We start from the raw sequence: 26,038 nt of genomic DNA, 5'->3' as shown, positions 1-26,038 counted from the left end.
TGGAATATGTGCCTTATAATGCTAATAATTGCATCAAAGTAGTTAAAAAATTGTAGTCACTCTCTTGACATAGTTTCAAATTGCTTTCCAGAAAGGTTAGACCAGTTCCAAGTTCTTCCATCTATGCCTTAGTGTATTTATTTGTCTTTCCATAGTCCCTCTAACACTGACTCTTCCTATCTTTTATGTCCTTGCAAATGTTTTGGGTTAGTTGAACCTCAGGAATGTTTTGATTTATATTTCTCTTATTAGTGATTTGGAGCTTTTCCTCCACAAAGTTATTAATACTTTGCAACTCCTTTGAGAATTATTTATTCATAGTCTTAATTATTTATCTCTTGGAAAATGGTGTTTGGTATGCTATATTTCCATTAGTTTACTATATACTTTGGCTGTCTATTTAACTATAATTTTTTTTTTTTATGATAGGGCAAATTAGCACTTTCTTCATGAAGAATCTAGGCTTAAACTAAAAGAGAAAAAGAGGAATACTGTGAGAAATTATTTTTCAGATACCATATTAATTCCTTTCTATTAGGGAGAATTATTGGGTTATTGTGTTTTCCTTTATCTGGGATCTGGGTCAGAGATATCCTCCAATCTGCTGCTTTTTGCATTTTCTTTGTCCTTGGAAATCCCAAGGAATGTCTTCTTTTTAAACAGAATTTTGTTAATAAATAAAGTAGAAAAGGATTCTTTTCTTGTATGTGTCCACCTGTGGGGAAAGGCATGGATGGATAGGTAGATGGACCACTTCTTTATTAGCTATCACAAATTAAAGATATTTTGGGATAGTCAATGGAGGGGCTAAATAATGAGCTCCTAAAAATCTATTCATTAAGCTTCCTGAACCAACGCAGGTTATCCCTGGTCCTGAGAGAGCCAAGGAGACCAATATCCCTTTATTAGTTATGAAGTTGGCCTAACCAATAAACCTGATATGCCCAATAAACATATCCTTATCCAAAATCAGTATCTCGAGATAATTTTAATTGTAACAGTATTATAAGGTAGCCTCATTTTATCTCCCATAATTATCTCTTTTAAACCATGGGAGAATGTTTCTCTGCCTAACTCTTCTTCCTACCTTAGTCTTTGAATATGGCAAGCAGTATAAAAGTTAATTTGAATCAAATGCTTAAAACGACATATTAATCACTAAATGCAAAATATTTCCCTAAAAAGTAAGTTTAGCAACTTCAAATGGAATTCTGATTCTTAGGGGGACAATATCTCTTTCCTTGTTAGGAACCCTACATTTCAATCTATTTGAAGGCAAGAATTTGGAAACAGGAAAACTCGTTGTGGAATTTCAGGTACCTGAAAGCAACAGCTCTGTTCCATCCACAGGCATTGCCTTCCATTAACTCTGTGGTTTGTCTGACTCCATGCTTTGCTAAATGTGGTTTTCTGACTAGGAGACTAGATTGCAGTGCATGTTTTCAGACCCATTTCTGGTAGATTTGCTTTTTGTTTTTAGTAGAATATCAGTAACAACACATTGTAGGAGTATATACTGCAGCATTCCACAGCCCTCAAAAAGAACAGAGGGAAATCTGAGCCAAAGAATTACTTAAGCCTCATATCACTGGACAAGTAACTGCTGCTAATAGAGCCCAACTGTGAAGAACTCTCATAATCAGTGGCAAGATTTAGGAACCAAACACCTTAATACTAAAAACAAAAAGAAAACCCCTGAGGCTTATGCACCTTTAGAAAGGACATTCTAGCCACAGTGGAAGGATATCTGATTTGACAAACTCCTAGGACATGCCCTCGAAACAGAACAGTTTGCATGACTAAGTGGGGGATATTTTCTTCCTTCTTAACTTCCATTCCCACGTTCTCTGTCCCAAAGGATGACTGAATCTGAGCCATAACCAGAGATCAGAATTACTTTTGCATACTAATGACCATGGTATTTTCCTTTTCTTGTTTGAGCAATTCCTTAAAATGTTGAAAATGCAACCTCAACAACATTTTTCAATAAAAAACAGTGATTCTCTTTTCGATTTTAACCTGAGATAACTTAGGGCAGAGATGTCAGCTTGTCTAGAAGCAGTAATAGTATTTTAAAATTTTGAGTTGTCTTCTTATTTATTGTTAACTTGGCAGGAAAATATAAACCTTTCTTCACCCAAATAAAATGTGAAGAAAAAAAAAGAATTGTATATGACACAATGAAATGCAAAACTTATTTTTAAAAAATATAAATATTACATTTAACATAGCACACCCAACACCATCCTGTCTCTGTCTCTTTCTGAACTTTTTGCTCTCTTTTGCTCCATATTTAAGTTTTTCACTGATTATTCTTTTCTTTAAGTATCACTGCCACTATCTTTTTGTACATCTCATTCCAGCAAAAACAATAAATAGATAAAAGCCTCCCTTGTAACACATAAGCATAGTCAAGCAAAACTAATTTATATGTTGTCAACATCAGGAAATGTAAGTTTCACTCTGAACCTCAGTCTAGCCCATCACAACCCTAAAAAATGGTAGGAAGCATAATCATTCTTGGAGAGTTGTGATTAGCTATTACATTGATTATAATTCTTAAATCTTTCACAATTATTTTCCCTCACAATGTTGTAGTCATTTTGCAATTATTCTCATGGTTAAGCTCACTTCACTCTAAAATACAGGTTCTCTTAATCTCTGAATAATTTGTCTGGATCTACCTCTTTCATCATTTCTTTTACATAATAATATTTTATTACATTCACATACTATGTTTTGTTCAGCTATTTCCAAGTTGATGGGTACTCATTTTGTTTTGAGTTTTTTTGCTATAAAAGTCCTCTTCTGGGGGGCAACTGGGAGGCTCAGTGGGTTGAGAGACAGGCCCAGAGATGGAAGGTCCTGGGTTTAAATCTGAACTCATACACTTCCTAGCTGTGTGACCCTGGGCAAGTCACTTGACCCCCATTGCCCAGCCCTTACCACTCTTCTGCCTTGGAACCAATACACAATGACTCTAAGATGGAAGGTAAGGGTTTAAAAAAAAAAGTCCTCCTCTGAAGACCATATGTATATTTTCTCATATATTAGTCCTTTCTTCTTTAGAGTATATACCTAGATGTAGTATCAATGGGTCCAAAGATATTCATAATTTAGTGATTTTTTTGTACAGTTCCAAACTGTTTTCCATAATAGAACAATCCAAAGTTTCACCAGCAAGGAATTAATTAAATGTGTCTGTCTTCCCATAGTCCTGGGAACAACTTCATTTTCTTTTATCTTTGCCTGATTGTTACAAGGAAATCTACAAAGTTGTTTTCACTTTAGTTCTTCTAATTAGCAATTTGGAGCGTTTTTTTTCATGTAATTATTGATAGTTTGTTTTTCTTCTTTTGAAAGCCACCTGCATAACAAAAATTGACCTTTTTACCTGTTGCTAGACAAAAGAGTGGATAGAGTGCTGTGCCTGAAATCAGGCACATTCTCTTCCTGAATTCAAATCTGGCCTCAGACACTTGATAACTGTGTGTTCCTGGGTAAGTCAATTAACCCTGTTCACCTCCATTCTCTCATCTGTAAAATAAGTTGGAGAAAGAAATGACAAACCATTCCAGTATCTCTGCCAAGAAAACTCCAAATGGGGTTATGAAGAATCATACAACTGGGAAGCAACTGAACAACAATAAGAAACAAAGAATTCTAAAGACAAATGTAAAGAACTGTTTTTGTTTTTGTTTTAGCAACAGAAGCAATGATAAGATGTGTCCTAGTGGGAAAATGTTTGTATAGAAAACATTTGCTTTTCCTAGAACTTTTTTTAGTTACCACTTATATATGTAAGATAACAATAATATAATATATATGATTTATTATAAGTAAGTAATAAATCACAATAAATATTCTTATCAAAGAGAAGCACATTATCACATTAGCTATGTACAAAATTCTATCATATTCTTTTTATTCCCTTACCTTCTAGCCCTCCCTAATCCCTAAGAAGAAAGGTAATATGATATAGGTTGTATAAATATTATCATATAATACATGTTTGTCATGTGGTTTTGAAAAAGTCTCATATTGTTTACACTAGAGAAAAATTCATGGAAGAAGTGGTGTGAAGAAAGATATGACTTATTCTGCACTCAGGCTCTTTCTGGTCCTTCTACAGTGATGGATATCCTTTTTCATCATGAGTCCCTTTAAGTTGGCCTGCATCCTTGCCATAGTGATAATAGTTGTCATTGTTGATCATCATACATTATTATTGTTACTATGTTCAGTGTTCTCCTGGTTCTGTTCATTTCACTTTGCATTACCTCATATAAGTCTTTCCAGGTTTTTTGTGATTTTTATTACTTCTTATGGCATGATAGTATTTTATTACAGTCATGTACCAGAACTTATTCAGGCATTCCCTAATTGACAGGCATGCCTTTAGTTTCCAATTCTTTGCCACTACAAAAAGAGTTGCTATGAATATTTTAGAACATATAAGTGCTTTTCTTTTTCCCTTGGTCACCATAGGAAATAAATCTAATAATGGCATTACTGTGTCAAAAAGTATACACAATTTTATAACTCTTTGATTATAATTCCAGATTACTCTTCAAAATGATTAGATCAGTCCCTATTTTTCCATATCCCCTCCAACATTTGTCATTTTGCCCTTTTATCATTTTAATCAATTTGATAGGTGTGAGATTATATCTGAGTTGTTTTGATTTTCACTCTCTAATCAATAATGATTTTAAATGATTTTCATAGTTATATATAGCTTTGATTTTTTCATCCAAAAACTGTCTGTTCATATCTTTTTATGACATCAACTGGAGAACAGCTCATATTTTTATATGTTTGACAAAGTTCTATATATATTTTAGATATGAGACCTCTCTATCCAAGAAAAATATCTATTAAACTCCCCCCCGCCGCCCATTTATGGCTTTCCTTCTAATCTTGGCTATCCTAGTTTTAATTCTCCCCAAACCATTTCAATTTAACGTATTAAAATTATCCATTTTATATTTCACAATGCTTTCTATCTCTTCTTTATTTATAAATTATTCTCCTATCCATAAATCTCATAATATGGATACTATGTATATTATAATTCACATTGAATAAATGAGGAAGGTCAAAATTCAAGAAGTGATTTGTCTAGTTCCAGGTATTGCTTCCAACAAGTTTAAAAGGAAAATGCTCTAAACCTTTTCCAGCATTCCTGGTCATATGTACATAATAAAGCCAGGAAGGTGGTTATGCTGTGGGAAGATAAAGGTCTTATTTCCTGGGTTTAGTTTTGTCTCTTTGGCTTCCTTTCCAGCCTCCATTCCACCCCCACTCCTGTCCCAATTCATTTTCATGGCAAAATTGAAAGAATTTCTGAATTGGATAACTGAGTAATCCCAAACCCCAGTCCCTCAATACTTTATTGGGAGGGTGGTCATTAAAATAGAGACTAATTAGGTATGATTTAGGCATCATTGATAAATAGAGACAGCCAGAAATGCTTGTCCTAAATGATAGTGAAGTCAGTGACAGAGAGGTCCAAGACCCAGATCAGGAAGCTTAGTTCAAAAGCTAAAGACACTAGTTATTTAGCTAGAGGCAGCTCTGCTCTATATTCTAAATAACCAACTTCTAGGGCACATAATTTCCTGTGGGTATAGAGTTCTCTTTTACCTAAGACCCTATAAGATAGACTTCACCTGAAAGAAAAAATAAGGTAAGCTTCTTCGCCCTCTCTCCCAGCCCTGCAAAGATCTTTGTTGGTCAGTGTCTGAGGGCTGGAAGATAGTGGTGTAAAAACAAACAAACAAAACCCCTCAGGTTTTAAACTTTAAAAGACCATAGCAGAGGAAGAGGTAACTCCATAGTCAAGGACAGCATCTAAAACCAGAGGCCAGAGGCAGGAAGCAGTTCTGCCACCAAATACTTAATGAAGTCATTCCTAGCAGCCAGTGGAGAACAAGAGTCCAGAGAAGCAATCCCTTAGACTGGCAGAACTACCCAAGCAGGAGAGCAGTCTCTTGTATATCATTTTGCAAATCTTAAAGAGCTATGTAAAATGTGTTTTTTTTTAAATGATTTTTAAAGCATCTATGTAAAAATAAGCAAATAAATAAAGCTTAGTAAAAATTGAGGTAAATCTTATTCTGAAGGAGTTTCTTTTTTTTTTTAACCCTTACCTTTCTTCTTGGAATCAATACTGTGTATTGGCTCCAAGGCAGAAAAGTGGTAAGGGCTAGGCAATTGGGGGTTAAGTGACTTGCCCAGGGTCACACAACTGGGAAGTGTCTGAGGCCAGATTTGAACCTAAGACCTGGCTCTCAATCCACTGGGCCACCCAGCTGCTCCTGAGCTTATTTCTTAATGGTTAAGTTAAACATATTGGTGGGATCTCATGAGCTATGGTTTAGAGTGGATGCAGACCCACAGAATAAATTGAACCTAGGATATATATGTAAGACCCACTCTCCAAATTGTAGGTTGCCTCCTAAGCCCTACATCAATCTTGGGAATCAACAGACATCTATCAAGCTCTTTCTATGGGGCTAACTCTTGTGCTTAGCTCTGATGTTACAAAATAAAAAATGAAACATTCCTAACCCTAAAGTCTTTTGTCATTGTTATCTGCTACACCTAGGTGTCTCTACAGCTAGGTAGGGAATATTTATAAAATCAGATACAAAAAGCCAAAGGTTAATTTAGTCACATTCTTTGAGAGCTTTGTAATTCAAAGATCCCCATTGTTCCTAGCAGAAACTTCAGAGGAATAAATTTTCAATAATGATCTCTCCTCTTTAATAATGATGCCATCCGGTAATCTTCTACTTAAACTACAACTTTTCATATTTATCAATTTTTCTCACATTTCTCTTCAAAGGACCTGCGTAATACCTGAAACACACAAACTTCTAAAGCCTCCAAAAAAGTTTGGCAACCTATCCAGGCTTAAAAGCTGTAGCAGACATTCTCAAGGAAAACCCAGAGGGTTTTGCTTCAGCATTTCTGACAGGAAATAAAAAAGCAGCCTCTTTTTTCCCATCACCTTGCCCTTCCCCCACCACAAGTATTCCTGTGAGAAGCATCAGAAATAGTTATGGGCAATCACTAAGCAGCAATACTCAGGGGAAGTTAAGATGGCAAAGAAATTTAGAGCCACTTTGTAAAAGAACTAAAAATAGAGTCCTCCACAAAATAATAGATGATGAGTGGCAGTGATCGAATGAATGGCTGCTGATCTTGTATCATTCCAAATTGGGAGATTTAAAAGACCCATTGGTTCTCACAGGAGGATGATGATCACTACTCATCCCTGCTATTAACAGGTGGCAATAAGAAACACATGGTGGTAATCAGTACTGCTCAGTTACCGAGTTGTCAGCTCCATTTTTCCCTCTTGCCCTCTACCCCCAACTTTGTGAAAAAGTGGGAAAGAGATGTGGTTAAAATGGTTCCCGGGAGGAATCACTAGAGTATTTCAGGTCTAAACTTTGACCTACTTTAAAGGGTTTATATGAGGAGAGGAGAGTATTCTGAGGTTTCTTTCTACATTTTCATTTCAGGGAATTGTCTTTAAAATGAAAATTAAAAGCCCCTCAAAACTCTTCAGTTTTCTAAAGCTGCTGTAAGCCAGTTTTTGCTCCCTCCTGTGTATGACAATATCCCTGACAAATTGAGAAATAAAAATAGTAATTTTGAATTCCTTTTTCCTTAGAGCCTAAGGTGTATGAGGTTTTGAGTGGTAAGTGAATCACTGGAATCCATGGTAAACATTTTCCAAAAACTTTTTAAAAGCAAACCGTAAAGAGATAAAGATAAGCAGATTTTGTATATTTAAAAATAACTGATGATCATATGTTGGGCACATGTTTTATACAAAACCATCCTGATTAGAATTTTCCTCCTGACACCCAGGAAACTATACTTTATTAGTTATAAAGTCATATTCTGATAGAATACTTACATAGAGTTAGAGATGCCATAAATTTTAAGTAAGAGAAAGATAAAACCCTGCAGAGAAGTTTTCAAATTGCCTCTGGATTCTTTGTGTATACACATGCATGTGCTTAGGTGTTAAAACATGTTTTCACAACTCATATTTTACCCATATTAAACTAAACCTCTCCTAAAAGGGTAGTTAGAGAGGAAAAACATTTTCTTAACACTCCTAGTAAATGTAGATATCTGCAGGAGTGTTCTAAAGTGGTATGGGTCTTTATGACTACTATTCCAGAAATGATGGTGAGTTGGTTACTATTGGTTAATTTTAGTAATTTGATAAAAAAAAGTCTTTGCTTCAATTTTCCTCACGTTCGACTAAGTCCTTGGGACATATAATATAGAGATAAGGGACAAAACTAGGAGTTGAATGAAATTTGTCAGCATAGCATCCAACCTCCCCTTAAAGATCTCCTTCCCCTCTCCAAGGTACCCTTCACCTTAGGACCAGAAGAAAACCAAAAGTGAAGGACCCATAGCAGAGCCAGCTCTTCTCTTCTCTTCTCGTGAGGAAGAGCTAATTCTTCCTAGAGTACCTGAATTTTAACTAAAATCAAAGCCCTAAGCTAAAGAGATCTAGGATTCCTTTTGATTTATGGCCTTCTGCCTTAAAGTCATGATGAACACACCTATAAAGGCTTCATTGAACCAGAAATTCTCATCCACTGAAAGGAAGGAATGAGTTGCTATCCTTGTTTGCTGGCAAAACTATAATCTTCCACTAGCCACACTGGTTACACTTGCTTGAAAGTAGCTCAATCTATGTGCATTTTTGTGATCTCAGATCCTTAAAGATGACACTAGTTTGATGTCTCATCTTGACTTGAAATTCATCCGGGGTTATCAAGGGCCATGCCAGAAGAATATAAACTGTTAGGTCCTACCAACTGGGAAAGGTGTTGGGTATAGGCCTGGCAATGACTTGTATGTTTGTCTTCAGAGGAGGAACTGCTTAAATGAGATGGATTATGCTTGACAGAGAATTGCCCATTATGTGATCTTTTTTTTTTTTACAGTCATAGAAACTCATAATGATGCAAGAAATAACAAATGACAGGTTGTTTTGAAATCATGTGACAATATTCATTAAATAAGTTAAAATGAATTCTTAGCTAACTCATGATTTTTTGCTCATTCTCTGATCACTTCTCACTACTAATTGGTCTTGTTCTCTATCCTTCTCCAATCTATTTTCCATTTAACTTCCAAAATAATCTTCCTAAAATATACATATGTCTGATCAAGCCATCCCCTTGCTCAGAAACTTTCATTGGTTCCAAATTGCCCCTAGGACAAACAACAAATTCCTTAGCCCATGCTTTAAAGCTTGTCACAATCTGATTCCAGCATACTTTTCCAGACATATTTTTTGTTGGTCTCCTTTACACATTCAGTATTCCATTCTAATTGACCTATTTATTAGCTGATCCCCAAACATGACCAAAAAAAATTAGTAAAGAAACAGCAACACAAATTCTAGGTAGATAAACACGAAAGAGTCTAAAAAGTGCCAAGGAGCAAAACTAATATCATTGTTATTTTAAGGTTGAATACTTTTCTTTTTAACAAAAAGTGAATAGTCTGGGCTTTATGGGAGTACATATAATTGTATTCTCTTTTTATGAGGTTGAAATTAGATTTACAATAAAACAGTTTTGTAAAAAAGAAACTAAGGCAGGTGGAATGGGATGAAAACAAAACTTGCACATTATTTTAGTCAGAACAATCTCATTCTTTTTACACAAAACATGTTAGATGGATTTAAATAGTAGACTTCAGTAAGATTTGTTATATTAGAATCACAATAGGTCATAAAGAGATATTTATGGACTGATAAATACACTTCACCTGTGTTCTCACAGAAAAAATTTAAAAATCTCATTAAGTCCACTTTTACTCAACTCTAAATTTACTGAATTGAAACTGCATTATTCTGAACCTTCTAGAATCACAGGACTTTTCATAGAAGTTTTAATGCAGACTTAGAATTCCAGTATCTAGTTTTAACAAGCAAGTAGCTTTGTTTTCCTCCTTAAAGGGAATAAACAAATAAACTCACAACAGCCTCAGTAAGCAATAAATAAAAATGGCTGTAGTGGGAGTCATTGTTACAAAAACATTTCAGTCATAGTCCATCAGTTCACTTAGTGAGATGCTAACAGTAATGAGCATGGACACTGAATTCACATTTCAGTCACTGTCTGGCACTGACTCATTAGGCAAATAAAAATCATACTTGGAATTCTAAAGACAATTTCATTATGTGTCAATTAGAAAATGGTTCCTTAAGGACTGTTCTTTTTAAAGTTCAGGGCATTGCCAATTTTCTATTTATCTTGGGCAAAACTGCTCTATAATTAAGACTTAAAATTCAGAATTACATGGGAAAGTTCTTGTATTATCTCAAGAGTTTCTTCCTGGTTGTGCCAGGCATCTTTTTCTTTATGGCTTTGGCTTGCAGGAGATATCTTTCCTTATTCCTCTGGAAGGTAATACAACCAAAACTGACTACCTGTTATCACTGGTAGCCTTAGCTGACCAAATGCCAGCTAGGTGGTGAGGTAGAAAGAGCACCAGACATGCAATTGAGAAAATTTGCCTTCATAAGTTCAAATCTGGCCTCTGATATTTATTATCTATCTGACCCTAGGCGACTCACCCATGTTTTCCTCAGTTTTCTCATTTGTAAAAAAAAAAGTGATCTGGTTAGGAAATAGCAAACTATTCCTGTATCTTTGCTAGGAAAAACCCAAATGGGTCACAGAGTCAGATGTAACTGAAATGACTGAACTAACTAACTAAATAAATAAATATATTTTGCCAAACAGCCATAGTATTGTTAAGATTAAAATTCTGCCTTCCCATAGTAAGGGTGGATTTGAGGAATCTCAAATTTGGCTAAAGAGTTGCAGGGAGCTGAATTTTTTCCCTGGCACTCAGATGAAGTAAATAAAAGGATCATTGCAGTCAAGAGATATCCTTTTAAATATCCCATGGTTGTAAGTTCCTGTTTAGAAAAGCCTCTTCCTTCTTTTCTTTCTTTCTCCCTCTGATTCCCTGCCCCCAGTACATGTGGAGGCTAATCGTAGCCTAAGGAAAAATCATCCCCCTTTCAGTGGTGGAAGTGAGTCCTGGGCCTGGGGCAATGAACAATCTACTCCGAGATATTACAGACAAAAGAGTGGTTGCCATAAACTGTGATGGCGGAAATATGAGTTTCAAGACCATGAATTGCCCAAACTGTAAAGATAATTTTTAGTATCTTGATTTTACATCAAAAATAAGTGGTCACCATGGGAAAAATTCCCAGATATGAAATACCCAAGTCAGCTGGGTTTTATGGAGATTTTAATTAATATAAATGAAGGAATTAAAGAAAGGGAGAGAGACACAGTAAGAGGAAATAATAGGAAGGCTAGGGCCTAGGCCAATGGCCTAGGCTTTTCTCTTTAAGAGAGAAAACTAAGTCAGTCTTTAATCACTCACCACAAGATCATCCCAAGCAAAACTCTAGTGCTCAGAGAGACCCTTCAGTTCAGCTCCTCAGCTCAACTAACTTCAGCCACTGAGAGACCCTCCAGTTCAGCTTCATAAGCTGAACTATTCTGAACTCCCTTGAACTGGTTCAGACAGCTCCTCTTAAAGAGAATTTTCTCCTATATCACCTCCCCTAAGTTTTCACATCTACCAATCACAGTAGACGCTTTTCCTAAGACAGCCCATTCTTAGTTTTTAGTTCTCACCTTCTCTGGGTAGATTATATCTTTTGAGTACTTCTCACCTCTTTTGTTAAGCTTGCCTTTTGTAAATTGCCTGACCTTTTAGTGATTAATTTGACCTTCATAGGGACTTAGCACCCTTTTGTATTAGATCTAAAAATAGACCTAGCTTAAGGTTTTGGCCTCACTATAGGTATGAGTTAAGTACCTTCATTGTTCACTAAGGAGTTTTACAACTTTATCTTCCCCTAAAGTATGCCTAAGTATGGGTGGAGTAATTTTAAAGTTCCCAATACATTCCTGACCAAGTACCTCCATTGTTTAAATGGGGAATAGCCTTAACCATAACCTTAAGATAATGTTCCAAGGTAGAGTCTGAGAAATTTTAAGATTCACAGAGGCTAGAGTTGCTGGGCTGGGTGGGTCAGGACCAGGTGAGCAAGAGCACATATCCAAATTGCTGGAGTGGAGAAGCAGGCAACAGGAGCAGAGATGAGCCCAGCTGGGTGGGAAGGGCGGGCAGGACTGAGACCAGGTGAAAACAATAGTCAGGAACAGGATCCAGAGCTGAGAGCTGGGGTCAGAGCCAGGATCGAGATGAGTCAAGAGGCTTGCTAAAAAGGCTTGGAGAAACGTGGCTTAGAAATCATTATCTAGGCTATCTTTAAAAAAAATTGGGAGTTTTTTGTCCCATTAGGTCGCCAAACTGTTAATATTAGAATTTAGTTTCTCTGCTAAAAGTATTATATTTTTAGAGGTTTATTAAAGATTAAGAAATAAAGAAAATGCAAAATAAGAAAAAGCATGTGCAACCTACATTTTGCCGGCTAGGTAGAGACCCACATGTCCCTAGAAGCGGAAGCCAAGAGAGAGAGCGCAAGTAGGCAGAGAGCCCCTTTAAATAATAATTTGTGATCTCACACTCAGGTGACATTCAGGGAGATTATAGGGCAATCTGGGAACTAGAAAGGACTTCTGGGGATTTAAGTCTAGGGTTCAAATCTCCATTTTACAGTATCCATTCTCTAAGAAGTTAAGTCATAGAGCGGAGATCTAAACTCAGGTCCTCTGACTTCAAATACTTCATTCTTTATACTGAACCATGCCACCATCTACTTTTCCCCATGAAGATTGTCTTCAATATTAATTTAAATAAAGTTTCATTAGTTAAAAAAATTATTCAGAGGTAGGAGGAGAAGTTGTCTCCTCAGGCCCAATTTCCTTAGGGAAGATCCAGTTAATAGTGGGTTGTCACAGTGTCTCCACATAAAAAATATGCATTTGGATGAAGTTGAATCATGTAGGATGGAAAATTATAGTTCTATGAAGATAGTAGGTCTGACTTCCCAAAATATTTTTCTCTTCTGAAAATATATCTTTCCCTTCCTACCTCCAAAGAGACTCTCCATTTGGCTCACACTTGGAACTTACAAATTCTTTTAATTAAAGCTGACTCATTTCTTCTTACAGAATTTTTTTCAGTTTGACAAATTAACTGCTTTTTCATTTTAAGGTTTATCTCCATATAGTTTCTTGAGCTGACTCTGATTTATGACCCTAAGGTAGGTCACTACAATGCCACTGGTGTCCCAGAATTGTGGATTCTCAAAATTGGAAGGACTTTCAGATCCATTCTAGCCCCGCCTCTGTGAGATCACCAACAGGTCACTGTGAAGCCTCTCCTTGCAGACCTCCAGTGGGGGCTAACCCATTACCTCCTGAATTGTCCCATACCATCTTTGGACAGCTCCATTAGAACTTGTTAGATATATCTTTGAGCTGCCACATCAATGAGGTTATGATTGTCGGCTCCCTCCTGAGGACTTCACTCATAAGCTCAAGGCTCCACTTCCAAGAATTGAATGGCATGGGGTTACCTCAGCTTCCCAAGGATACTTATCATAATAGGAAAAGTGACTTCTCAAGGCTTTGATGATTAGAAAGAGCTTATGTCACCTGTCCTAATGCCAAATAATACCCTTTGTCCTCTAATACCCTTTAGAAAGGAAAAGCCTAAAATTCCATGAGATCCCACCCAACATAAGCATTTTTTTTTGAGAAAAAAAAAAGCAAATTGTATTTTGCTGCATTGTTGTATTTCCTTTTCCTTATTCTAAACATTAGTTTTGGACAATGTGATGAAACACCACTACCCCTATTTGGTCTTTTCCTTTGTAAACTGAAACTATCACAGTGATTGAGGAATTGTGAATTTAATGCTTTCAAGTTTATGGAAAAATAAACAAAGTCTGAACAAGGTTTTCCCCTGATGAGCTGAGAAAGGGCACCACAAAGCCACAAACATCAATCATCCAGTGGTGAAAGTTCACTGTTTCCAGACTTCCAAGTGCTTCTGAAACTTCTTACTAACAACGTCAAGAATATTTTCTCTTTCAGATAGTTGTACTTTTATCTTGAATTTCAGTCCAAAAGAATTATAAAGAAATTTCCATGCAGATGAGATTTTAAATGTGAGATCATTCCCTCAAGGAAAAGATTTTTGATCTTGTATTTAAGACTAAAGGGCATAATTATTGAGTGTTTTCAGTTCTTAGACTTAAGCAGTAGACAGATTTGTTCACATATTTGCTGTTCAATCATTTCAATCATGTCTGACTCTTCATGAAATTCATTTGGGGTTTTCTTGGCAAAGATATTGAAATCATTTGTCATTTCCTTCTCCAGCTCATATTTTACTGATGAAGAAACTGAGGCAAACAGGCTTAAGAGATTTGCCCAGGATCATACAGCTAAGAAGTGTCTAAGGCCATATTTGAACTCAAGAAGATGAATCTTTTTTAACTCCAGAATTGGCACTCTACTATATCTACTATACCATTTTGCTGTCTTTTACAGAAAAAGGAAACAGTTATCTTTATAAGTTTGAGGTGTATATTCAAACTTTTATGATACAAAATTTTGCCAAATTCATTTTAAGCAGTATTTATCTTAATACCCTATTAAAGAGAAAAGAGAACTATAGTAGGTGTATGCAAGTTATATGTAGAATTATAGAACATTAAACCTGAAAAAGACCTTGGAAGTCATCTAGTGTAATCCTCTCATTTGAAAGATGAGAAATTTGGGACTCAAGGAATTAATTTTTTTTTAATTTTAGTTTTTATTCCTTAAAAATAGAAGTATATCAACTCTTGTCTCCATGTAAATAATTTATTTCTATGCCAAAGCAGATTTAAAATGTTAGATGTTACACATAACAAGTTAGTGACAGAGTGGTTACTATACTAACACCAAATACAAACAATGTATTCTATCACCCCATACCATCTACCTTGAAGAAATGGTAATTCTTCATGCCTTCTCTTTATCTTTGTCTCTCCCCTCCTCCCCTATCTTCCTTTCTCCCTCTCTTTATTGTTCTTCCTTACATCCCAACCCCTTAAGAGACTGGAGATTTCTTTTTTCCTTAGGACCTCTTTTCCCCTCTATGCACTTTTTTCTTTGATGTCTCATTGGAGATACAAAAAAGGCAAAAGACAAATTCTGCTTCTCAGGAAGCTCCCAGTCTGATGGAGTAGATAACATGAAAACAATATACACAAATAAGATATAAATTATATATGTGTATATACATGTATAGATAGATGTAGATTATATAGACATAGGCCTATATACCTATATTTATAAAAAGATTAAATAATATAAAATATACAAAGATATAATCCATAGATAGAAGGCACTATATACACATATATGCATATATTTTTATACATACATAGTTAGATATGAAGAAATAATCTTCAAATGGAAAGCACTAGAATTAAAGAGGATTAGAAAAAGTTTATTGTAAAGGTAAAATTTTAGCTGGGCCTTGAAGGAATCCCAGGAAAGTAGGAGGCACAGTTGAGAAGGGAGAAAATTCCAGGTAAGGGAGACAATGAGTAAAAATGCATAGTCAGGAAATGGAGTGTCTGGTGCAGGGAAAACAAGTAGGCATATGTCACTGGATGGCAGAGCATTTGGGGTGAGGATTAAAGGTATATTTTTTCACTAGCTTTGCATAATGTTATCTGTTTTCTCAATCAATAAGCAAGCAGTCTTTAAGTGCCTACTGAGTATAATGTACCATGGAAGTCATACCACTGGGAATGATTAAAAAAGACAAAAAGTGGTCCTTGTCCTAAAGGGATTATACTATAAGAAGAATATAGCACATGCATAATATTCCAACAGAGGGTGAATAGAGTTCTAAGACAGAAATGAACAAATGAAAGAAATTACCTAATTAAGTGGCTGCTAAATGCCAAACACTGAACTATGAGCTGAGGATAAAAATAAAAAAAAATCTCTAGTCCTCATTCTCAAATTTTGCTGGAGGAGAGAGAGTGATAATATATATTAGACGGTTTAGCTGCAGGGAAGATAGCAATTAGTCTGGTAATCTGGAGGGTACAGAAGCTGGATAAATAATAAGCTCTGAAAGTCCATAAGGTGAAATGGCAATCCCTAGCAGTTTTGAGGGGCATAATGGCTATCTAGAAGGCAAGCCTGAGAGTTCATTCTTTTACCTCCTGGGAAATAGACCCTTCATTATTAAAAAAAAGGAGAAACTCTAAAGTACCACCCCTGCTATTTCTACTAAATCTTCTCAACTTCTCTTCTCCCCCCATCTTCTTCTCCCCCTTCCTCAGCATCCTAGGATCAGAAATGGGAAGGACCTAAGAGATCTAGTCCAACACTCTTCCTTTGCAAGTAAGGAAATAAACTCTAAAAAGTTATGTGATTTTCTTGAAGTCTTTAGTAGAATCATAGGTAACAGAGCCACAGTTTGAACTTGACTCAAAATCCAGTGATCTTTCCACTATACCTCATGCTGTCTCTGTAATACTCTGCTCATTGAAAGTTGCTATTTGGTCTTTGGACTAAAGTGTATTTCATTAGATCCCAATCAGTTGAAGGTAATTTTGGAGAAAAAATTCTTGAGTTTGTATATGCATCTTGTTATATTCTTTGTTAAAAAATCTGGAAAGTACAAGACATAGCTGACTTAAAAAAAAACAAACTACTGTTAATTCAGGTAGAAAGTAGAAATCTACAATAATAATAATAATAATAAGGCCCTACAATTGTCATTCTAGAAACAACTCATGATGATTAAATTATAATTTTCTTTTGGATTCCTTGTGAACTATATAATAGAACTAGATCGTGCATTCTTCAGAAAAGCCCCTGAGCCATTTCTCCTATAGAAAGACACAGAATATGAAAATGTCAGCACATTAAACTTTGGTTGCCTGCTGTGAATGACTGCAAAAATAAAGCTTTCAATCAGTTCTCAAAATGGAAGAATTGAGGGTGAAAGGAAAAGTTGAGTGGTATTTTTAGAGATGGAAGGGCGATATCCTTCTTGAAATGCCTTAAAATGGAAATGTCTCTTTTATCATAAAACATGACTTCACTTTCAGATATGTAATATTTCCACACCTAAAAGCAAAATAAACCTACTTAAAACAATACACAAACCAAAAGCTGAGTTCATCAACACAAAGGTGGAACAGAAAAAAAAAAAGTGTTATCTTCTAGAGATCATAAAAGTCCTGGCCAGACATGTAAGTCAAGAATTCTTTGCATTGGAGATAACTGCACAAGGTATATTAAAAAGTTTACGTGCCATGGAAGATATCCCTGATGATACAAAAGAAGATAGAGAAGTAGCACAATTTATTGAGGAATCTGACTTTAGCTACATGTGAAAAATGTTTTGACTAATGACTGATCAAGTCTGCTGGTTAGTTAAGTCAAGGTAAAATGATTATATTCTGTGCCTCCCCAAAGGAGAAATATCTCAAGGAATTGGTTCCAAAAGGAGTATTTCAGATTTTAATCCAATTTAATGATAGTTTCCAAAACCAATTTGACCAATCAGACACAATCAAAACTGAGATCTCTAACTGCCTGAGTTTAAAATAAAAAGGAATATTCCAATATCAAGTATGAATGAGCACAAGATTTGTTGTTCATGTAGAAATCCCTACTAGGGGAACTCAGTATTTTAAACTGATTCAATACCAAAAATTATGACAAGACTAGATAGATCTACTAGGGTTTGAGTACTTTTCCAATGGAAAAAAAAAGGCCAAGGTTCATATAACCTGAGCCAAGTTTCAAATGAATTCATCCCCCCTCTGGGGGCTGAGTAGGAATTGATGGATTCATTTTTAAACCATGTGTGTTGCTGGAAAATGTTGGTTACATGCCAAAAGCTAAGGGGCAAGCCTTCAGACAGCCTGAAAATTATTCAGTGACATTTAAGGAATCTTGGGCAACAGAAAGAATAATCATAAAAATTAGGGCGACAAGGTATTTTAGAAATCATTTAGTTTAAACCTCTCATTTTACAGAAGAAGATACTGATGCAGAAAAAACTGAAATGTCTTGCCTAAAATCATGTAGAACTTTAATCCAAAAGCCTTAGTCTTCAAATCCAAAGCTCTTTACACCAATATAATCCTCAAAAAATAACATTTGCATAGCACTATCTTTCCCACAAAAAAATAATCAAAACAATTTTTTTACTATCATTTGTATATTAAAATAACCTAGTTTGGGGCTATTACAAGAATTGTAATTATAAAAATCCTATAACAATAGAATCTTTCTCCTTAGACATTTAGCTTCTTTTTCTTCAATTTCTCATTACAGTTCACAATGTGTCTGTGAGAGAAATCATAAAAATTTCTAGCCAAAATGAAGAAAAGTGAAATTATTATTTTGTCTTTCCTATGATAGAAATTAAAAATACTCTTGGACCTTTAATTACACTTCTTTATCAGACCTATTTATATAGATTTTCTATCATACATACACATATACATGAATATTTTCAGTTAAGTTCAACAAAAATTTGTTAAATCCTTACCATGTGCCAGGTACTGTGCTAAGTGTTAGCTTTTGAAAATAAAAGATGAAAAATGACAGTCTCTGTCTTCAAGATGTTTTATCATCTAAACAGAGGACATAGTAGGTACCAGACTTGGAGTTAGGAAGACTGGGTTAGAATTCCTAAACTCAGCACTTAACCTCTCTCTGTTCCCAGGAAAATCTCTAAGGCTATAGGTTCTCTAAGAGATGTTGCTGTTGTTTAGTCATGTTCAGTCATGTCCTACTCTTCATAATTTATTTTAGCATTTCCTTGGAGCAATTACCATTTCCTTCTCCAGCTAATTTTACAGATGAGGAAACTGAGGTATACAGGGTTAAATAATATCCAGGGTCACATAGCTATTAGGTGTCTGAGGCCACATTTGAACTTGGGAATATGAGTGTTCCTGACTGCAGGCTTGGCACTCTATCCACTATAACACTTTTCCGCCCATCTAGAGGAGGCACCTATCCATTTGGGTAGAGGAAGTTTTCTCACACAGAGCTCCCATTATTGATGATAAACACAAGCAGTTAAAAAAAGAACAATTACCTTTTTACAGGTTATTGAGAAGCTCAAATATTAGGGCAAATGTAAAGCATTTAACATATTTTAAAGTACTATGTAAACGCCAGCAAGTACTGATTTTGTGATATACTTACTTTGATACTTCAATGAATCCCTGATTTCATCAGTATTTATACTCTCCCTACCTGGGTAGATCATTACCTCTCTACACGTGATTCCAATCCACTTTCTCCCACAAAGCCTTCTTGCAAAGGCAATCTCTTTTATGTCCTAGAGGCCTTACTAACTAGGTCTTAAATTTAGCACACCACTTCAAAACACAGATTGTCATTTCTTGCTTTTTATTAAGCAACAAACTTACCTCCTTTTCCACACATATATTTCTGTTCTGTATATTATAGCATAGGAAAAATCAGTCAACTCAATGAGCAGAAGGGGAGGAAAGAGAAAAGAGACGAAGATATGGAGGGAGGGAGAGAGAGAGAGGAAAGAAGAGAGAAGAGAAAATCTAAAGAGAAACCTGGAAAGGATTGAGATGTGTCTAGTCTAAGCCACCTCCTGAAATCTAGTTTCTGAGAGGAACCAATCAGAGGGAGAAGGGAACTTCCAATATATGAATTCTATGGATACAGTGAATCTTCAAGATGAAGACCTGAGGCATCTTGGAGGAGGTCTAGAGCACAGCCTAGAGAATAATGAGAGGTCATTGATAACATCATGCTATAGCTCACTGGCATCAGTGAGCTTTGGATTTCCTGAAATTTTTAGACTTTAAAATTCATGGTATTAGAAAAATTCATAGGAAGATTTTTTTAATTAGACCTATAATTTCATTAATATTAGAAGCTCCACTATTAAAATTCCACTCACTTATAAAGATTAATGAGTAGTCCACAAATTTTAGCCTTAGAGAGTTGTCTAGAGCACAAAGGTATTAAGTGACTTTACCATGATCACACAGCTATTTTATACTTCAAAGGAATTACTTAAAACAACTTTTTTCTAGATATAAGGCTACCCCAGTACCCACTATTCAAGAGTGGGTAAATATTGGTGTTAAAAAATGGATTTTTGGTTGGGATCAGGAAAAGCATTGAACAATTTCCCAAACACAACTTAATTTGCCTCAACTCATTCCAATTCTGGGCCCAGCTAATCACTGTCCATATGCAGAATCTATTCAAAATCTATTTATTGATGGACTTAAGTGTGCTGTTCATCAAATGAAACTACCAAGGTTAACGATGATCTCTTAATTGATAAATAAGTTTAATGGTTATTTCCCAGTATTCGTCTTCCCAAAAGAGGGAAGGAAGATAGACCTTGCCCCTAAGGAGCTCACATATTTCTCAGAAGAGAGAAGGTACTAGAATTGAGGAGTGCTATGCAAGATTTTTTTAAAATCTCTCACTATAATCTACCCTATTTATCCTATGTGTAGTTTATTTGTGAATATTTGTTGGCTTGTTTTCTTCCCATGAGACTGTTACCTTCTTGAGGGCAGAAACTATTTTGTGCTAATTTTTATATGCCCAGTTCTTAAAAAATGCTTGACATAGCATAAGTGCTTAACAATGCCTGTCATAGTCTGGCAGCTTAACAAATGTTTATTGACTGACCAACTGTAGTAAACCAGGGTTGTATAATAACAGTTGATATTTCTAACCTTATTCTCTGGATCTCAAATTGAATGAGTTCCATAAAATCAATCTGAAGAACCTTTGGAAATTGATATGGAGACAGTAAGATTTAATTCTCTTCCATTCCATTCTCATGTATGTGAATTTAACATAAATTGTACCCCCTTATTTCATTTGAAAACCCATTCTTGGTTGATATCAATCCAACTCATTGACTTGACCATGCAAACTGACTATGGAGTGATGCCAGAGGTCTCAGGGCTCCCTGGCTCCACGAAGAGACTGACCCAACATGCCACAAGATTCCCGACATCCTGAAGACTTGTCTCTGATCCAGACTGTGGTCAAGTCTATCCAACCAGAGAGAATCAGGAGTGACATCATTGGCCTTATAAGAAAGAGGATGGAGCAGGGCAGGCCTTTTTTTGGGGGTGGAGACTCTTGTGAGTAGAGCCAGGTAGCAAGGGGACCTGTTAGGAATTAAGGCAACCAAATGATCATGGGTTCTCTCTCTCATCTTTACTAATAAATAATTATAAATTAATATACAGTCTCCAGAAAATTTTATTCATATCACATGTATACTTTGAGTGCTCATATATGTATACATGTATGTAAATACACATGTGTATATTTGTACTTGTATATATCACATTTAGTTCACGTATATATCTATAGCATTTGGTTACTCTATATAGCTCATGTATATACATGTATATCTTACACAGGTGAAACCAATGCATATGCATTTAGTATATATGACTATTTTTAGTCACAAAAGGTAGCTGGGCTTAATAAAAATATATAAATGAATTGTATAATGGGGGAAATAAATTAAAGAGTCAGTGATGAATTTTAAAGATAACACAGAGGAGATCTTTCCAAAATGAAATGAAACATCACTAACAATACTTTTTTTCAGAAGGGACCAAGATGACATCAGCAATCACTGACCCATAATTCTTTTTCATATCCATACAATCCTCATAAAAGTGGACTATGGACATATTGTGAGTATCTTTGATGAAAATATGAAAACTGGTAGGCTCCAGTAGTCCAGTCAGAAAGTCCTTTTTTTCAGAAGGAAATGGAAAAAATAAAAATGTAAAAACAGAGATAATGATTGATAAAGCCAAGAGCATAGATGTTGAGAACCAAGAAAATTATCCCAACCCATAGATGTGTCATCATCTAGCTTAAATCAGATTTAGTATATTCAATGATGACTGAGATTTACGAACCCTTGGCAATTACATTTGCAAAGGGCACCATCATCCTTTGTCTTCTCTTCATCATAAAGTAGAATCCCCAACACACAGGAAACACTCATGTATTTCTGCAGTCTTTAAACAGTTCCTAGTTATTGACTTTATTGACTGACTGACTCTAATCAATTAGGAATGTCTACATCCTAACCATTAATCATGGTTAATGTAAACAGCAAAAACAGCTTCATCCCAGGGGATAACTATTATATGACCATGAGCCATCTTTGGCATGAAGGCTTCTTTGTTCTGTTGCTACATAATATCTTATATGATATTTTGGTCATATATGGTTTTATTGAGGGGACCGCCAGATATGAAATGGTAAAACAGAGACTGGGAACATCCTCACTACCTTTTCTTTTGAAATGAAGACATTACAATTGAGTTTCCTGTGAACATAAATTATGTTTCTTTTTCTTAAATCTTAAAGTTACAAAGTTCCACAAACAGTTTTCTACAGTCAATCATATCTATGCAGCTACAAAAGTGATTGAGAGGTATAGAGGCTATAACATTCCACTAAACCAATTGTCTGTTGTTGTCAAAAAAGGTAATTGTTCAACCAAAATATTCAATTGCCTCACATGATATCTTATACAGAGTCTAAATATGGGAGACTCTATCATTAGTGATGTTCTACAAATACTCCAGTTCCTAGATAACATTTTGCTAATTGCATCAAGGCCCATTACACCATAAGTCCTCTTCACTGAAATCAATATTTACTTGAAAAAGATTGTCCTACTTATTTATACTAGAAAAAATAATGCACGAAAAATATATATTGACCAGCTAAAGACATGTTGAACTGGCACCCCACTGAGTCATATATACATATATGAGTGTATACATATACAGAATATATATATGCATTTATTTAAGTATATACACACATCTACATGTTTGATCAAAGTATTGCATTTAGCTTAGAACTGAATAGGAATATTAGATTGTACTAGATGACATTAAAGGAATTGTAATCTTTTCTATAATCTTTGTTGTCCCTGAAAATCTATCACTAAATCACGGATATTCTTTGTGCTAAAGAAGCAGCATTACATGAATAAAGAGCTGCTTTTAGAGTCAAAAAGAACTGGAATCAAGTTAAAACTGATATATAGCATATGGGTCAGGTTAGGGATAAGGAAGGATCCCTTGCCTAAGGAATGGGCAAGTCCACTTAACTCTTCAATAACCCACATAATCCTTTAAAACCAAAAGTTGGAAACTAATTAATAATCTGGATAAGCATGAGTGGAAAGGTTTTCTATAACCAAAATTCCATATACTAATTAAATCACAAGTCGATAATCTTCCTCTACTCCCTAAAAACAAACTGAAATATTCTCCCAGTGATGCTTTATGGTTCTAAATCATGAAACACCACAACTTTTAAAGTATCAAAATTTCAGGTGATTCAAAGGACAAAAGAAAATCTTAGGGCATGTGTAAATACTAAAAGTGATTTGTATGTGAGAAATAGGGAATGAAACATCAAAGATGTATTACCATAAAAGTTAGTGGGCCTGTTATATAGTGAGAGTGAAAGAGAACAGATCAACAGTTGAGTACTACCCTGAGTGAAATGAAAAAAGAAAAAAAAAGATCCACAAAAAAATCTATATATTGAAGGGTGGATTCCATGTAAAGGATTTATGGAATCACATAAACAAGAATTCAAGTGGAAAGAGAGCTGAAGTAGGAAAAATAAGACTTTCACGGGTGTGCTAGTACCAGACAGAGAACTACTGGTTAAATTTTCAATGTGAGCATTTACAACTCAGAAATCAGCAAAAGCTACAAAACATGGCTTGAATTATTATTTCTCATTGTAGAGACTTAAGAAAGTGATGGAGGAAATGTTAATAATACAGATCAAATTTTAAAGTGTGCCATATGCACATTTTCCCCAGAGAACTAGTTATTAAATATTTACCAATACACCCCTTTTTGAGTTTGAATCCTCTTCTCCATTTATTAAATAACCAACACACACTTGTTCCAGTTTCCTCATCTGTAAAACAAGTTAGAGAAGGAAATGGCAAAGCACTCCAGTATCTTTGCCAAGAAAACTCCACATGGAGTCATGAAGAGTTGGACATGACTGCTGACTAAACAAAAACAAAAATGTGCAGGTACCATGTTGGACATAGGAAATACAAAAGTAAAAATAAACCAATCCCTACCCTCAAGGAGTTTACATTCAAACAGAACAGATAATATATACATTTTGTAGCAATATGCAAAGACATTTATAAGTATATATGAAATAAATCAAAATCAGATACAAGATAATTTTGGAAGATAAAACACTAGCTCAAGAAAGGCCTTATGAAGTAGGAAGTTCCTAGGCTGAACCTTGAAGGAAACCAGGGAAGTAGCAGAGAAAAGGAAGAGAGAATTTTAAGCATGTGAGATAGCCAAGATTAAAAGGAATTTGAGTTTTGTATTTGAGACACAGCAATCAGGCCAGTCTGGCTGGCCTGGAGAGGGTTGAAAGGGAAATGATGTATTAGAAATCTGGAAAGGTAGGAGGGAGTTAGATTTTGAAAAGCTTTAAACACCAGAGGAATTAATATTTGATCATAGAAATGAGTGAGGAGATACAGGATATGCAGGCACATAGAAGTTCTCATCTGCATAGGTTTCCAGTGCAAACACATTGAGGTCATCATATATAATCCTGGAGCCTTATATTTAGAGATAGAAGTGATCTTAGAGGCAAATGAGTGCAACCTCTTTATTTACAGCTGAGGAAAGTAAAGCAAAGATAGGTTAGAAGACTTAACCAGGGTCAAATAGCTAGGAGATGGATCAGAAGACCTTCCATTTCTAAGATTCTATGAGCAGGGGTCTGGTTTAGTAATAAAAACATAGAAGATAATTTCTAGGAGAGAAAACATGGTCATGAGGGACTAGAACAAAAATCTTTTTTTTTTATAAGAAACAGAAGTTCAAAGCACAAAACTCTGCGCATAAGACTACTAAATATTCTACCAAGGGAGGTTCTTGGTACTGACACCCAGGAGGGGCAGGACAAAAGTATACAGAAAGAGGAAAATATCAAAAGTGTGGTCTAAAAGTAACTATTGAACTCTACTGTCCTCACTTCCCCTCAGAAGATTGGAGATTATAATTATAAAATTGTGGTTGTATCATTATCATCATCACATTTGGCTATAGGAACTGGTGAAAGTAATGTGAGGAGTGTCCTGGGAAGAAGTAAAGCAAGCCCTGAAGCTGGAAAAACATGATAGGCAAAAGAGAAATGAAAAATAGCTGAGAATCTCAATATTCAGGGGCAGGTTTGAGATTATGCTGGAATCTTGAATCCTGAATCTATTGATTAAGTAGTTCTATGAGGCAAGCATCTAAATTTAAACATCTAATTTCCTATGTCCTAGGATTTTATGGTTGACTGACATGAATTAAAGGTTTGTACTTCTCCAGCTACCTTGTATCCCTGCCAAATGAGGTCTTTCTTTGCTCATGGGCATCATTTTTGCTAGAAGAATGTAGACTATGATGGCAGGTTCACATGATGTAATATTTTCAGTTTAAAACAAAAACAAAAACTTGGATACAGAAAGGAGCATCTCTCCTCAAAGTGTGCAAGTCTTATGATCCTTTAAGAATCCAGAACTGTAGTCTTCTGTCAGATTTGATTAAAAATAGTCAGTGTAACTTAAAAAAATTATTATGGGGGTGGGGAGAGAGACTGGATAATTTTAGAAGCCGTGTCTCCATAGAAAAATCTTTTCTGACAGCCTAGTAATCCTAGTAAAACCTCTCTCCAACAACATAACTACTGTGCTTAAAAATGTGAAACATCATTTTTGAGTGACTATTCTCTATCTTTTGCCAAAATAAAGGGGAAAAAAGTTTGAAGAACTTCAGAAAAACATATACGCCCTTTCCCTCCCCCTCCCCAAACACCACCCTGCCACACACTTTTCTAATCTCAACTAAAGAAATGTGAGGTGTTTGGTAAAATGTATAAGGCGCAATTAGCTACAGTTTTGTGATTCTGGG

This window comes from Monodelphis domestica, chromosome 3 (assembly GCF_027887165.1).
Source record: "Monodelphis domestica isolate mMonDom1 chromosome 3, mMonDom1.pri, whole genome shotgun sequence".
In the NCBI taxonomy this organism is placed as follows: Eukaryota; Metazoa; Chordata; class Mammalia; order Didelphimorphia; family Didelphidae; genus Monodelphis; species Monodelphis domestica.
This window is presented reverse-complemented; position numbering follows the sequence as displayed.